This window comes from Malaclemys terrapin, chromosome 7, assembly GCF_027887155.1.
Source record: "Malaclemys terrapin pileata isolate rMalTer1 chromosome 7, rMalTer1.hap1, whole genome shotgun sequence".
In the NCBI taxonomy this organism is placed as follows: domain Eukaryota; kingdom Metazoa; phylum Chordata; order Testudines; family Emydidae; genus Malaclemys; species Malaclemys terrapin.
In genome coordinates, this window is record NC_071511.1 from 96,106,424 (window position 1) to 96,119,314 (window position 12,891).

Genomic DNA, 12,891 nt, shown 5'->3' on the forward strand with positions numbered 1-12,891 from the left:
TGCCATTTTGCATAAGTGTGTCTTAAATGTTAGAGGATTTTTGTTAAGTAGCAGAGTTAACAGGATTTTGGGAGAGATTCTCCAGTCATTAAAACTAACATCAGTATTCTGCAAATAATTACCCCCCTGTATAAAATACAAAGACATAAGGGACCAAATTTGCAATCTGCAAAAATGAATATTTCATGCTGGTTGAACAGGAGAAAAAATAGATGTACAGTATTACTAGTTCCTGACTAAAACACAATGGGAGAAATGCTGTCCACATTGAAGTCAAGGGGAGTCAAAGTCATCCCTGTTGTAAAACCACTGAAGTAATGGGATTACACTCAATGCAGGACCTGCCTCATCATTCACATAGCATTAACTCTTTGAAAGAAAATCGAAATACTTCGGAAAGTTGGGCTGTGGACCAGCGCTGAACCAACTGAAGGTCTTTTTAAAAGCTTCTTCCAGGATGCCATAAGCCCTGTTGATAGCTCCTCAATTATATTGTATTGTAGTCTTCAGTGCTTTTAGCACCCTGTAAGAAGCTTGAAAAAAGATTTTACATTCTTACAAGTTCAGTCCTTTTCCCTCAGCCAAACCTTGGGCCTCACTGATCCGCCTGGATCTGTTTGGAAGGTTTTCACAGCAGTGTTTCCTCCAGGCTGAGAAAGGGAGGGATGTGCCTTGTCTCACCACAAAGCCCTGCAGAGATTACTCCAGAAATATCAAACAGTCCCAGGCTGCATTATTTTTCCACTGTTAGGATCCTCCTTTAGGGGAGGCCCCAGAGGCAGCCACCTGCTGGAGAAGTCCATTGTGTGGCTCTACTTGTTTATACACCTTCCAAGTGGAAGAACAGAAAAAAATGTAAGATCATATCTAAGCAGTGGCTATGGTTCTAATGTAATTGTCACCTTTTCTGGCAAAAGAATCATACACTTTTAAACTATGGCTATTCAGGAGCCAGAGGATTTTCCCTCTTGTGAATATAATAATGTTTGAATAGGTCAAATTTTGGACTTAGACTGCTTTCTACACATTACTTTCCTGAGACATCACCCTAATCCAGTCTTGTGTGCATGCTTCTGGATCATGATTTGGCAGCTACAAGAGTCATGGGACAGTTTCTGCCGTTGCTCTTGTGCTGAATACTTCTGAGATCACCATGGAGACTCCTGTTCTTCGAATGACATTGCGATAGATGCCTCTTCCCATGAAAAAAACTCTTGTGTGAAGGCTCAGAGGAAGGAACTCTTTATAAGAATGTACTTTCGGAGATTCGCCCTTTGCTCCCTGGGGTCAGGGTTTGCCACCTTCCCCCAGAGAACAGGCCAGGGGCTTGCCTAAAACTGCATAGCGTTCCATACTTCCTATCCCTCCCTGCTCCCAGGAAATCCCCTTCATTGAGAATCCCCACCACAAGAAGTCCATGAAAAATAAAACACAACCTTCTGCTTTTCTTACCAAGCTTTGCAGGGCCAGAATGTGCGTGAGAGACATACATCACAGGTATGTAAGTTATGTATGTGGCTATAACATCTGAGCACCTCACAATCTTCTATGTATTTTCCTCATGACATTGCTGTGAGGTAAGGAAGTGTCCCCATTATACAGATGGGAAACTGAGACTTATAGAAACAAAGTGCAGAAAAGTCTGTAACAGAATAGGAAATTGAACCTATGTCTTCCAGTTCCCAAGCTAGCACTCTAACTGCATCATCCTTTCTTCTTCCACCTAGTGCTGCCTACTTCTGCCTTGACCTGCCCAGATGCCATCCATATCTCCACAGGTTCAAAAGCATGATGCTGTGAAGGCAGCTAAACCCCTCCCTACAGGGGTGGGGGAGATCCACAGACAGATGGCTCTCTTGTCATGTGGATAGAGTGGGGGTGGGGATGATCTTTTGGCCTCTATATTGGTGTCCGCAAAGAAGAATGTTGAGGTAGCAAGAATGGTAATCAATCCTTCTTCAATATTTTAATATTTTGTTTAAAGTTGAATGTGACTTTGATGGAGGCAGGATTTCAGCCAAGATGTCTATTTGAAATATTTTCTACCTGCTACATGCACTTGCATTAACTAATTTGTGAGACTGTAATTTTAATTTTTACAGTTATAGACCTAGCACAATACATTCCCGTTTTTATTGATGGCAGAGAATACAATTTGATGTTTGTCTGAAAAGTCTGACTGTTCTGTTCCATTTTAAGCTGCTCGAACTTCTCTCACTGCTTAGATACCAAGGTTATAGGCATCTTGAAAGTACTTTGGATAGAAAGATAGATGATATCCAGTGTTTAATTTCTGAATAATCTTTGTCATAAAATAACACTAAATTTTATTTAATTTTAAATATAACCCGTATTATTTTCATTATCTGACAATCAGTAGTGCAGTGGTCTGAACACAAGATCAATTCTAATCTGGCTGGCATTCAGTATTATTAAATGAGGGTTCAGCATAGTACTGTACAAGTAGCTTTAAAAGTAGATGAAAATGGAATTTTACTTATTCATTTAGTTTCACTGCACTGAACAGTCTCTTTATATCTCTCTGTCCTTCACTCTCCTCTAAATGATCAACTGTTGGTCACTTTGGACTAGATAATGCCACCCTTACACATGCTGAGTATTACCTGGCTCTGCTAGTAATCCCATTAAAATAAAATGTGGAAAATGGCCAGATTCTGCCACCCTTAAATTTTAGTCTGCCTTATATTAAAAATACTTTTAAAATCTAACAGTATGGTCTCAGACATTCCAGCACACTATTGCAAACTAAACAATGACCACTGTTACAGAATATTGTAGTATTTTCTTATATTTAAGAGAAACAAGCCAGAAGACTATGATTATTTTGGCTGACCTGGTCATAGAATTTCACCCATTAATTCCTGCATCAAGCCCATAATTTCTTGCTGAACAGAGCATGGTAGGTATCTGTGCAGGCCAGGAGTCTGCTTGAACAAATGCAATTGCAGGATTGTGACCTTAGTCCCTCTTTACTATACTGCTGCTTGGATTGTAAGATCTTTGGTGCACAGACCATGTCTTGTCTTGTCCATGTTCCATACAATGTTAGGTGCCCAACAAATAAATAATAAATATAAAAACGACGACACGCCACTGGCTTCTTGTCAATGTTCATCATGAACAAATTATTATGTATCCATATTGTGTCTATTGTGCACAAAACTACCTGTGTATCAAGAAACAAGGGAATGCATATATGTATTTTTACTGTGCTTTAACATTGAAATGTGCTGTAGCTCTGCCCACATGCTACCCACTTATACAAAACAAATCTGATAGGATACAATATAACTTAAAGAGAATGTAAACTGTGGCTATCTTGCTTTCATTGTTGGAATACCCACCTGACTCCGTCTTCTTTGCTGCTGTGCTTATAGCTTGTTTTATTTCCGCCTCCCCCGTTATTTAACTTCTACTACAGAATTGAAAAGCAGAATTATCCCCCTTTAATGGATTTCTTTATTGGTGTGGTTGTCATCAACAAGTTTCACCACAGCAGCTCTACAAATTAATCTATGTTTATACATTCCTTACTTTCTTATAAAAACTTCAATAGTTTGGAGATTTTCAACATAATTCACTTTTAAAATCTTCTCCAAATTTTAAACTGTAATTAATTCCTTTCAGGAGGTGTTAGTTTCTGAAGTCCCTTAATTTCAGTGCAACTTAATAAAACTATGAAAAAGCAGTTAATGCACAATCATAATAACTTTTTAATGAGATTCTTGGTAGGCTAAATTCATTATATAAATGTGTATGTGTATATGTGTTTATAATCTTTTAATGAATTTAGTACTAATGCCAGGTGCCAGATTGAAAGCTCTAGTGACTGAAATAATCTGCCACAGAATAAACATGGCAGAGACAGTAGCAGTACAAGGACAGTAGTAGGGTTGCCAATTTTGGTTGGATGTATTCCTCGAGGTTTCATCACAGGACATAATCTAATTTAATTGAAGATTAATCTTTAATTCCTGGAGACTCCAGGACAATCCTGGAGGGTTAGTAACCCCAGACAGTAGACAGCTGTCTACATCATAAAATCACCACTAGACCTTTTTAGATACTAGTACACACTTCTATAGCACTGTAGATGAATGTTGTAACATTGAAAATACACAGAATATCATGCTAATGATCTCAGAAAATTAAATACATGTACACTGAAATGTCAATTGAAACAAAATTTCTTTCACCTTTTCACAGACTGAAAATGTGTGATCCTTCACATGCTATACTGGTGATTATGTTGCAAAGGAACCATGCAGCAAGTTTTGCCGTGGACATAAGCAGAAGTCTGTCCCTTCTTCTGCAGAGGGGAGGCAGGTGAGGGGTCAGCTGCATCCATGACACCATTCCTTCGTCCTCTGGAGTATACAGACAGCACCTGATGGGTTCAGAATCAGTGCAGAAGGTGAGAGTGGAGACTGGGTAGGTCTGCGATCATAAGGATTAGATGGCACAATAGTAAGAACACTTGAACCTGGTCTACAATTGTGCTCCCATGGTTGCTAGCACTGGTGGTGCTACACTGTCTATGCAACAGTGCAAAATATCTTAGTGCAGACAGGACCTCATTTCATGGTCTCTTCCCAGAGTGCCTCCCATCTTTCTTTTCCTTTATTAGAGTTCTCCCATCCTCTTCCTCCCTTTAGTGCGTCCCTGCTTTCCCATACTCTAAGGGGAGCTGCTGCACCTAGTAAAGGTGGGGTATACCAGGTCTCCTTTTTTCTGCCTCCTATGTTGCCTCTTCTTACACTGGTCTCAAGAGAGTTTCTGCTGTTGCCACTGTTGAAAGTAAGAGATGGCTGGATGGATCTCTCTTCTTACCCACCTTTGGGACTGCCACTGCTGCTGCCACTACTGAAGGTGGGGAAGCCAAGTCCCCTGCCCTTCTCCTCTAATATTAACTCTTTTAGATCCATCGGGGTGACAGCAGTCTGTTGCTACTGTTGAAGATGTGGAGGCACATTCTCTTTTCCTCTGTCATGCTCTTGCCATCTGTTTATAGCTGAATTAGCTTTTCTACTAACTTGCCCTCTTATGGCTGGAGGCTGCTGTACCAGCTCATTGAATGAGTTAGCTTAGCTGTGAGCCAAGGAGTTTGCATCAATCCTAGCACCACAGATGGCTGCCTGGATAGTTCCCCCAATAGCAATGAATTGGTCATATACCATCCAGAATTGGAGAACCCTTAGCCTCAGACTTCATGGTTCCAAAAGCCATTGGGTGTGTCAAGGCTGGATCCCCACTTTGAACTTTAGGGTACAAATGTAGGGGCCTGCATGAAAACTTCTAAGCTTAACTACCAGCTTAGCTCTGGTTCGGCTGCCACCATTTCAATGGATTCCATTCCTGGGAAGCCTTGAAAAACCTTTACCAATTCCCTGGTGAATACAGATCCAAACCCCTTGGATCTTAAAACAAGGAGAAATTAACCATTCCCCTCCTTCCTCCCACCAACTCCTGGTGAATCAAGATCCAACCCCCTTGGATCTAAAACAAGGAGAAATTAACCATTCCCCTCCTTCCTCCCACCAACTCCTGGTGAATCAAGATCCAAACCCCTTGGATCTTAAACAAGGAAAAATCAATCAGGTTCTTAAAAAGAAGGTTTTTAATTAAAGAAAAAGGTAAAAATCATCTCTGTAAAATCAGTATGGAAATTAACCTTACAGGGTAATCAAACTTAAAGAGCTCAGAGGACTCCCCTCTAGTCTTAGGTTCAAAGTACAGCAAACAAAGATAAACACTCTAGTAAAAGGTACATTTACAAGTTGAGAAAACAAAGGAAAACTAACACGCCTTGCCTGGCTATTTACTTACAAGTTTGAAATAGGAGAGACTTGTTTAGAAAGATGTGGAGAACCTGGATTGATGTCTGGTCCCTCTCAGTCCCAAGAACGAACACACTCCCAAACAAAGAACACAAACAAAAGCCTCCTCCCCCCCCCCCCCAAGATTTGAAAGTATCTTGTCCCCTTATTGGTCCTTTAGGTCAGATGCCAGCCAGGTTACCTGAGCTTCTTAACCCTTTACAGGGAAAAGGTTTTTGGAGTCTCTGGCCAGGAGGGATTTTATAGTACTGTACACAGGACAGCTGTTACCCTTCCCTTTATAGTTATGACACGCCCCCCAAATCACAGATAGTGTTGGACGTTCGGTTCCACACTGGCTGTGATTTCTTCCTGGAGTTCTAGGAGAAAACAGAGTTAATAAGACACATGTACCTTTAGACATACTACTGATTATATAAAAACTAACAATATGTTTATTCCAAGAACAATTGTTAACCAGTTAACTCTGGGAAACTTTCCCAGGAGAGTGCATCAGCCACTTTGTTAGAAGCTCCCGAAATGTGTTGTATTTCAAAATCAAAATCTTGGAGAGCTAAACTCCACCGAAGAAGTTTTTTGTTATTTCCCTTGGCGGTATGAAGCCACTGTAGCGCAGCATGGTCTGTTTGTAGTTGGAAACGCCGTCCCCAAACATATGGGCGTAGCTTTTCCAGTGCGTACACAATGGCATAGCATTCCTTTTCGCTGATTGACCAATGGCTTTCCCTCTCAGACAGTTTCTTACTGAGAAACATGACAGGATGGAAATCTTGATCCGGTCCTTCCTGCATTAAAACTGCTCCCACGCCTCGCTCGGCCGCATCTGTGGTTACTAGGAACGGTTTATCGAAGTCTGGGGCCCTTAGCACAGGGTCAGACATGAGTGTTGCCTTAAGCTGGTTAAAGGCCTTTTGACACTCATCAGTCCACTGAACTGCATTTGGCTGTTTCTTTCTGGTTAGGTCTGTCAGCGGGGTGGCGATTTGGCTGTAGTGGGGTACAAATCGCCTATAATATCCGGCCAAGCCTAAAAAGGATTGGACCTGTTTCTTAGACTTTGGAACCGTCCACTTTTGGATAGCATCCACTTTGGCCTGTAGGGGATTTATAGTTCCTTGACCCACCTGGTGCCCCAGGTAAGTCACTCTGTTTTGGCCTATTTGACACTTTTTAGCCTTAACAGTTAGTCCTGCCTGCTGGATGCGCTCGAAAACTTTTTCCAGGTGCTCCAGGTGCTCTGCCCATGAATCAGAAAAAATGGCCACATCATCGAGGTAGGCAACTGCAGATTCTCCCAATCCTGCTAGGAGACCATCTACAAGTCTTTGGAAGGTGGCGGGTGCATTTCGCAACCCAAAAGGAAGTACATTGAATTCATACACCCCTGCCTGGGTGACGAAGGCTGACCTTTCCTTAGCGGGTTCATCCAGTGGTACTTGCCAGTACCACTTGGTTAAGTCCAAAGTAGAGATGAATTGGGCATGTCCCAATTTCTCCAATAGCTCATCTGTGCATGGCATTGGATAGTTGTCAGGACGAGTTACAGCATTTAGCTTACGGTAGTCCACGCAAAAGCGTATTTCCACATCTGGTTTGGGAACTAGAACCACTGGAGATGCCCATGCACTCTTAGCGGGGCGGATTATACCCATCTGTAGCATGTCCTGGATCTCCCTTTGTATAGCAGTTTTGGCATGAGGTGACTCCCGGTAGGGTGGGGTTCTAATAGGGTGAGCATTACCTGTGTCAATGGAGTGGTATGCCCGTTCGGTCCATCCTGGAGTGGCTGAGAAAATTGGTGCAAAGCTTGTGCACAGCTCCTTGATCTGCTGTCGCTGCAGACGTCCAAGGGTCGTGGAGAGGTTCACCTCTTCCACGCCACCATCCTTTTTTCCTTCGTAGTAGACACCTTCAGGCCACTCCGCGTCACCTGTTTCCTGGGCTGTAAACTGGCAAACGTTTAATTCTCTGGAATAAAAGGGCTTAAGGGAATTAACATGGTATACCTTAGGCTTTATGTTGGAGGTGGGGGAGGCTATGAGATAGTTAACAGCTCCTAGGCGCTCCTGGACCGTAAATGGTCCTTCCCACGATGCTTCCATTTTATGGGCCTGGAGCGCCTTTAAGACCATGACTTGGTCTCCTACTTTGAAGGACCGTTCTCTGGAATGTTTATCATACCAGGCCTTTTGCTCTTCCTGAGCATTCTTTAGGTTTTCTTTAACAAGGGCTAAAGAGTGTCGGAGGGTGCTTTGTAGGTTGCTTACAAAGTCTAGAATGTTAGTTCCTGGAGAAGGCGTAAACCCCTCCCATTGCTGCTTCACCAACTGTAATGGCCCCTTAACCTCGCGGCCATACACAAGTTCAAATGGTGAAAACCCTAAACTGGGATGTGGTACAGCCATGTAGGCAAAAAGCAACTGCTGCAACACTAGGTCCCAATCATTGGAGTGTTCATTTACAAATTTACGTATCATGGCCCCCAAAGTTCCATTAAACCTCTCCACCAGGCCATTGGTTTCATGGTGATAAGGGGTGGCAACCAAGTGATTCACCCCATGAGCTTCCCACAGGTTTTCCATGGTCCCTGCCAGGAAATTAGTTCCCGAATCTGTAAGGATGTCGGAGGGCCAACCTATCCTGGCAAAAATGTCTGTTAATGCCTGGCACACACTTTTAGCCCTGGTGTTGCTTAAGGGTACTGCTTCCGGCCATCGGGTAGCAAAATCCATGAAAGTCAGTACGTACTGCTTTCCTCTGGGTGTCTTCTTTGGGAAAGGACCCAGAATATCCACAGCTACGCGCTGAAATGGGACCTCAATTATGGGTAGTGGCTGGAGAGGGGCTTTAACCTGGTCTTGGGGCTTTCCCACTCGTTGGCACACCTCACAAGACCGGACATATTTAGCAACGTCCTTGCCCATTCCCTCCCAGTGGAAGGACTTCCCCAACCGGTCTTTGGTTCTGTTCACCCCAGAATGGCCACTGGGATGATCATGGGCTAAGCCCAAGAGCTTTACCTGATACTTAGTGGGAACTACCAACTGTCTTTGAGGATGCCAGTCTTCCTGGTGCCCACCAGAAAGAGTCTCCTTGTATAAAAGTCCTTGTTCTACAACAAACCGGGATCGGTTAGAAGAGCTGAGAGGCGGTGGGGTGCTCCGCGCCGCCGCCCAAGCTTTCTGAAGGTTGTCATCTGCTTCCTGCTCGGCCTGGAACTGTTCCCTTGATGCTGGAGACATCAGTTCCTCCTTGGACTGTGGACTGGGGCTTGGTCCCTCTGGAAGCGATGCAGGTGCTGGGGCTGTTTCCATTGACTGTGAACTGCTGTCCGCTGGTGCACTATGTGGTATCTCAGGCTCTGGCTGAGCCTCTTGGGTAGGGTTATCTGCTGCTTCCGCCAGGTCAGGCTCGCTGGTGCCCTCTGGCATTGGAGTTGTAGACGGGTTTGCAAGCGCTGGACTCAGGGCTCGCAATGGTTCTGGTGCTGGTTGCGTTGCCAGTTCTGGTTCTGGGACTGGCTTTGGCTGGGTCTCTGGGATTGGATCCACTACGGCTGTTGCAGTCGTTGGCAGGGGATCCGGTTCCACCACCGTTGTTTGGGTCTCTGGTAACACAGACGGGGCCCTGGTGGAAGGCTCAGGAACAGGGATGGGGGTGAAAGCTTGCTTAGCCTGGCTGCGGGTGACTATTCCCACCCTCTTGGCTAGCTTCACATGGTTGGCCAAATCTTCCCCCAGCAGCATGGGAATGGGATAATTGTCATAGACTGCAAAAGTCCACATTCCTGACCAGCCCTTGTACTGGACATGCAACGTGGCTGTAGGCAAGGTTACAGACTGTGACACGAAGGGTTGAATTGTCACTGTAGCCTCCGGGTTGATGAGTTTGGGGTCCACTAGGGATTGGTGGATAGTTGACACTTGAGCCCCAGTGTCCCTCCAAGCGGTAACCTTCTTTCCGCCCACTCTCAAGGTTTCCCTTCGCTCCGAGGGTATGAGAGAGGCATCTGGGTTTGGGGATCTTTGGTGTGATTGGGGTGTAATGAACTGTAATCGGTTGGGGTTCTTGGGGCAGTGAGCCTTTATATGTCCCAGTTCATTACATTTAAAACATCGCCCTGCTAAGGTATCACCGGGACGATGTTGGTTGGTGGAGACTGGTGTGGTGGGGTGAGAAGGCGTCTGGGGTTTCCCTTGGGATGTGGGTGGGGCCTTGGGTTGTCCCCGGTGGTAAGGTTTTGTTTTGGCTTGCCCCTTCTGATATTCGCTCCAACTGCTACTAGTTTTTTTCTTTTCTGCCACCTCCACCCATTTGGCTCCAATCTCCCCCGCCTCAGTTACAGTTTTGGGCTTCCTATCTAGGATGTACCTTTCTATTTCCTCAGGAACACCCTCTAAAAACTGCTCCATTTTTACTAGGGAAAGCAGATCTTCCAGAGATTTAACATTTGCTCCTGATACCCAGGCATCATAATTTTTGTCAATGTGGTAGGCATGACGGGTAAATGACACATCGGGTTTCCACTTTAGGGCTCTGAACTGCCGACGGGCATGCTTGGGTGTTAGCCCCATTCTGAGTCTGGCCTTGTTTTTAAAAAGTTCATAACTGTTCATGTGTTCCTTAGGCATTTCAGCCGCCACCTCTGCTAAGGGTCCACTGAGCTGCGGCCTCAGCTCTACCATGTACTGGTCTGCAGCGATGCTGTATCCAAGGCAGGCCCTTTCAAAATTTTCTAAGAAGGCCTCAGTATCATCGCCTGCCTTGTAGGTGGGGAATTTTCTGGGATGGGAAGTGGTACCTGGAGGGGGGTTGTTAGCATTGGCTGGTGCATCCTGCTTAGCCTTTGCTACTTCCAGTTCATGCTTCCTTTCTTTTTCTCTCTCCTCCATCTCTTTTTCTTTCAGCTCCATCTCTCTCTTGTGGGCCTCCTCTTTGGCTTTTTCTTCTCTTTCTTTTAGCTCCCTCTCTCTCTTGTGGGCCCCCTCTTTGGCTTTTTCTTCTCTGTCTCTCAGCTCTATCTCTTTTTCTTCCAGCTCCATAGCTCTCTTGTGGGCCTCCTCTTTGGCTTTTTCTTCTTTTGTAGTCATTTTCCTGTTTTCTTGTGCTGGGTCACCCCCTCTGCAGTTGACTGAAACTGGGAAGCTCTCAGCTCTGGCTGCTGCTGAGTTAACAGAGACTTTCTAACTAGCTACTCCCGAGGATGTAAAAAGAAAAAAAACAATTCAGCTTGTAAATTCCTTTTACCAGTCAAGTTTGCTCATTTGAACACTTCTCTTAACAAAGGACCTGTTAAAAAAACTTAACACCTCTGCCTTCAGGCAAGGAGAGATAAGATATGCATCTATCTACCTCCAGCTCGGCTTTCCAAGCAGCTAGAAGGAAAAAAAAATCTCACTGGCTTTTGGGTTTAAAATGATCCCACCGCTCTGCCACCATGTCAAGGCTGGATCTCCACTTTGAACTTTAGGGTACAAATGTAGGGGCCTGCATGAAAACTTCTAAACTTAACTACCAGCTTAGCTCTGGTTCCGCTGCCACCATTTCAATGGATTCCATTCCTGGGAAGCCTTGAAAAACCTTCACCAATTCCCTGGTGAATACAGATCCAAACCCCTTGGATCTTAAAACAAGGAGAAATTAACCATTCCCCTCCTTCCTCCCACCAACTCCTGGTGAATCAAGATCCAACCCCCTTGGATCTAAAACAAGGAGAAATTAACCATTCCCCTCCTTCCTCCCACCAACTCCTGGTGAATCAAGATCCAACCCCCTTGGATCTAAAACAAGGAGAAATTAACCATTCCCCTCCTTCCTCCCACCAACTCCTGGTGAATCAAGATCCAAACCCCTTGGATCTTAAACAAGGAAAAATCAATCAGGTTCTTAAAAAGAATTAAAGAAAAAGGTAAAAATCATCTCTGTAAAATCAGTATGGAAATTAACCTTACAGGGTAATCAAACTTAAAGAGCTCAGAGGACTCCCCTCTAGTCTTAGGTTCAAAGTACAGCAAAGATAAACACTCTAGTAAAAGGTACATTTACAAGTTGAGAAAACAAAGGAAAACTAACACGCCTTGCCTGGCTATTTACTTACAAGTTTGAAATAGGAGAGACTTGTTTAGAAAGATGTGGAGAACCTGGATTGATGTCTGGTCCCTCTCAGTCCCGAGAACAAACACACTCCCAAACAAAGAACACAAACAAAAGCCTTCCCCCCGCCCCCAAGATTTGAAAGTATCTTGTCCCCTTATTGGTCCTTTAGGTCAGATGCCAGCCAGGTTATCTGAGCTTCTTAACCCTTTACAGGGAAAAGGATTTTGGAGTCTCTGGCCAGGAGGGATTTTATAGTACTGTACACAGGACAGCTGTTACCCTTCCCTTTATAGTTATGACAGGGTGGCTGTAGTGGAGAATGAGAAAAACTGTGACAAATGTCTGATATTAGCAGTCATTTTCATTTAGAAATTAAGTATATTTCCACAATAAATAAAGCTATAAACTCACTTTAAAGATTAATTCTGAGATTTGAATTGACATTTAAAGAGTACCCAAATTAGGGAATTCATCACCGTGGGTTTTGTGGGCCCAAAAGATTGTCCTTGATTTTGAATGATGACTAGGTAGACGTAAACTGATAAAATATATTTGAAACATTCATTTGGTTATGAATATGTTGATGTTCTTCATATACTATGGAAACATGACATCAGATGGTGGTGCTTTTTAACTTCCTGCTTTGAGGGGGAACAGGTTGGGTGATAACATTTTTAGGCATGGTTCACAGTGACATAAAGGGTTAATCTATCCCTGAAATATAAAAAGTCCTCAAAATAATAAGCAAAAGGAAATCCTAGAGCAATCACTCATACATAGCATCCAGAAACATGAACTACTTTTACAGATATTTATTATAGTAACCTTATTTTTTAAAACTGTTCTCATAACTGCTTTTGAGAACTATTTTTTAAATGACAAACAGGACCATTACAACTGCAGTTGAATCAGACAGTCTCAGTGGGGCCATGCTGCC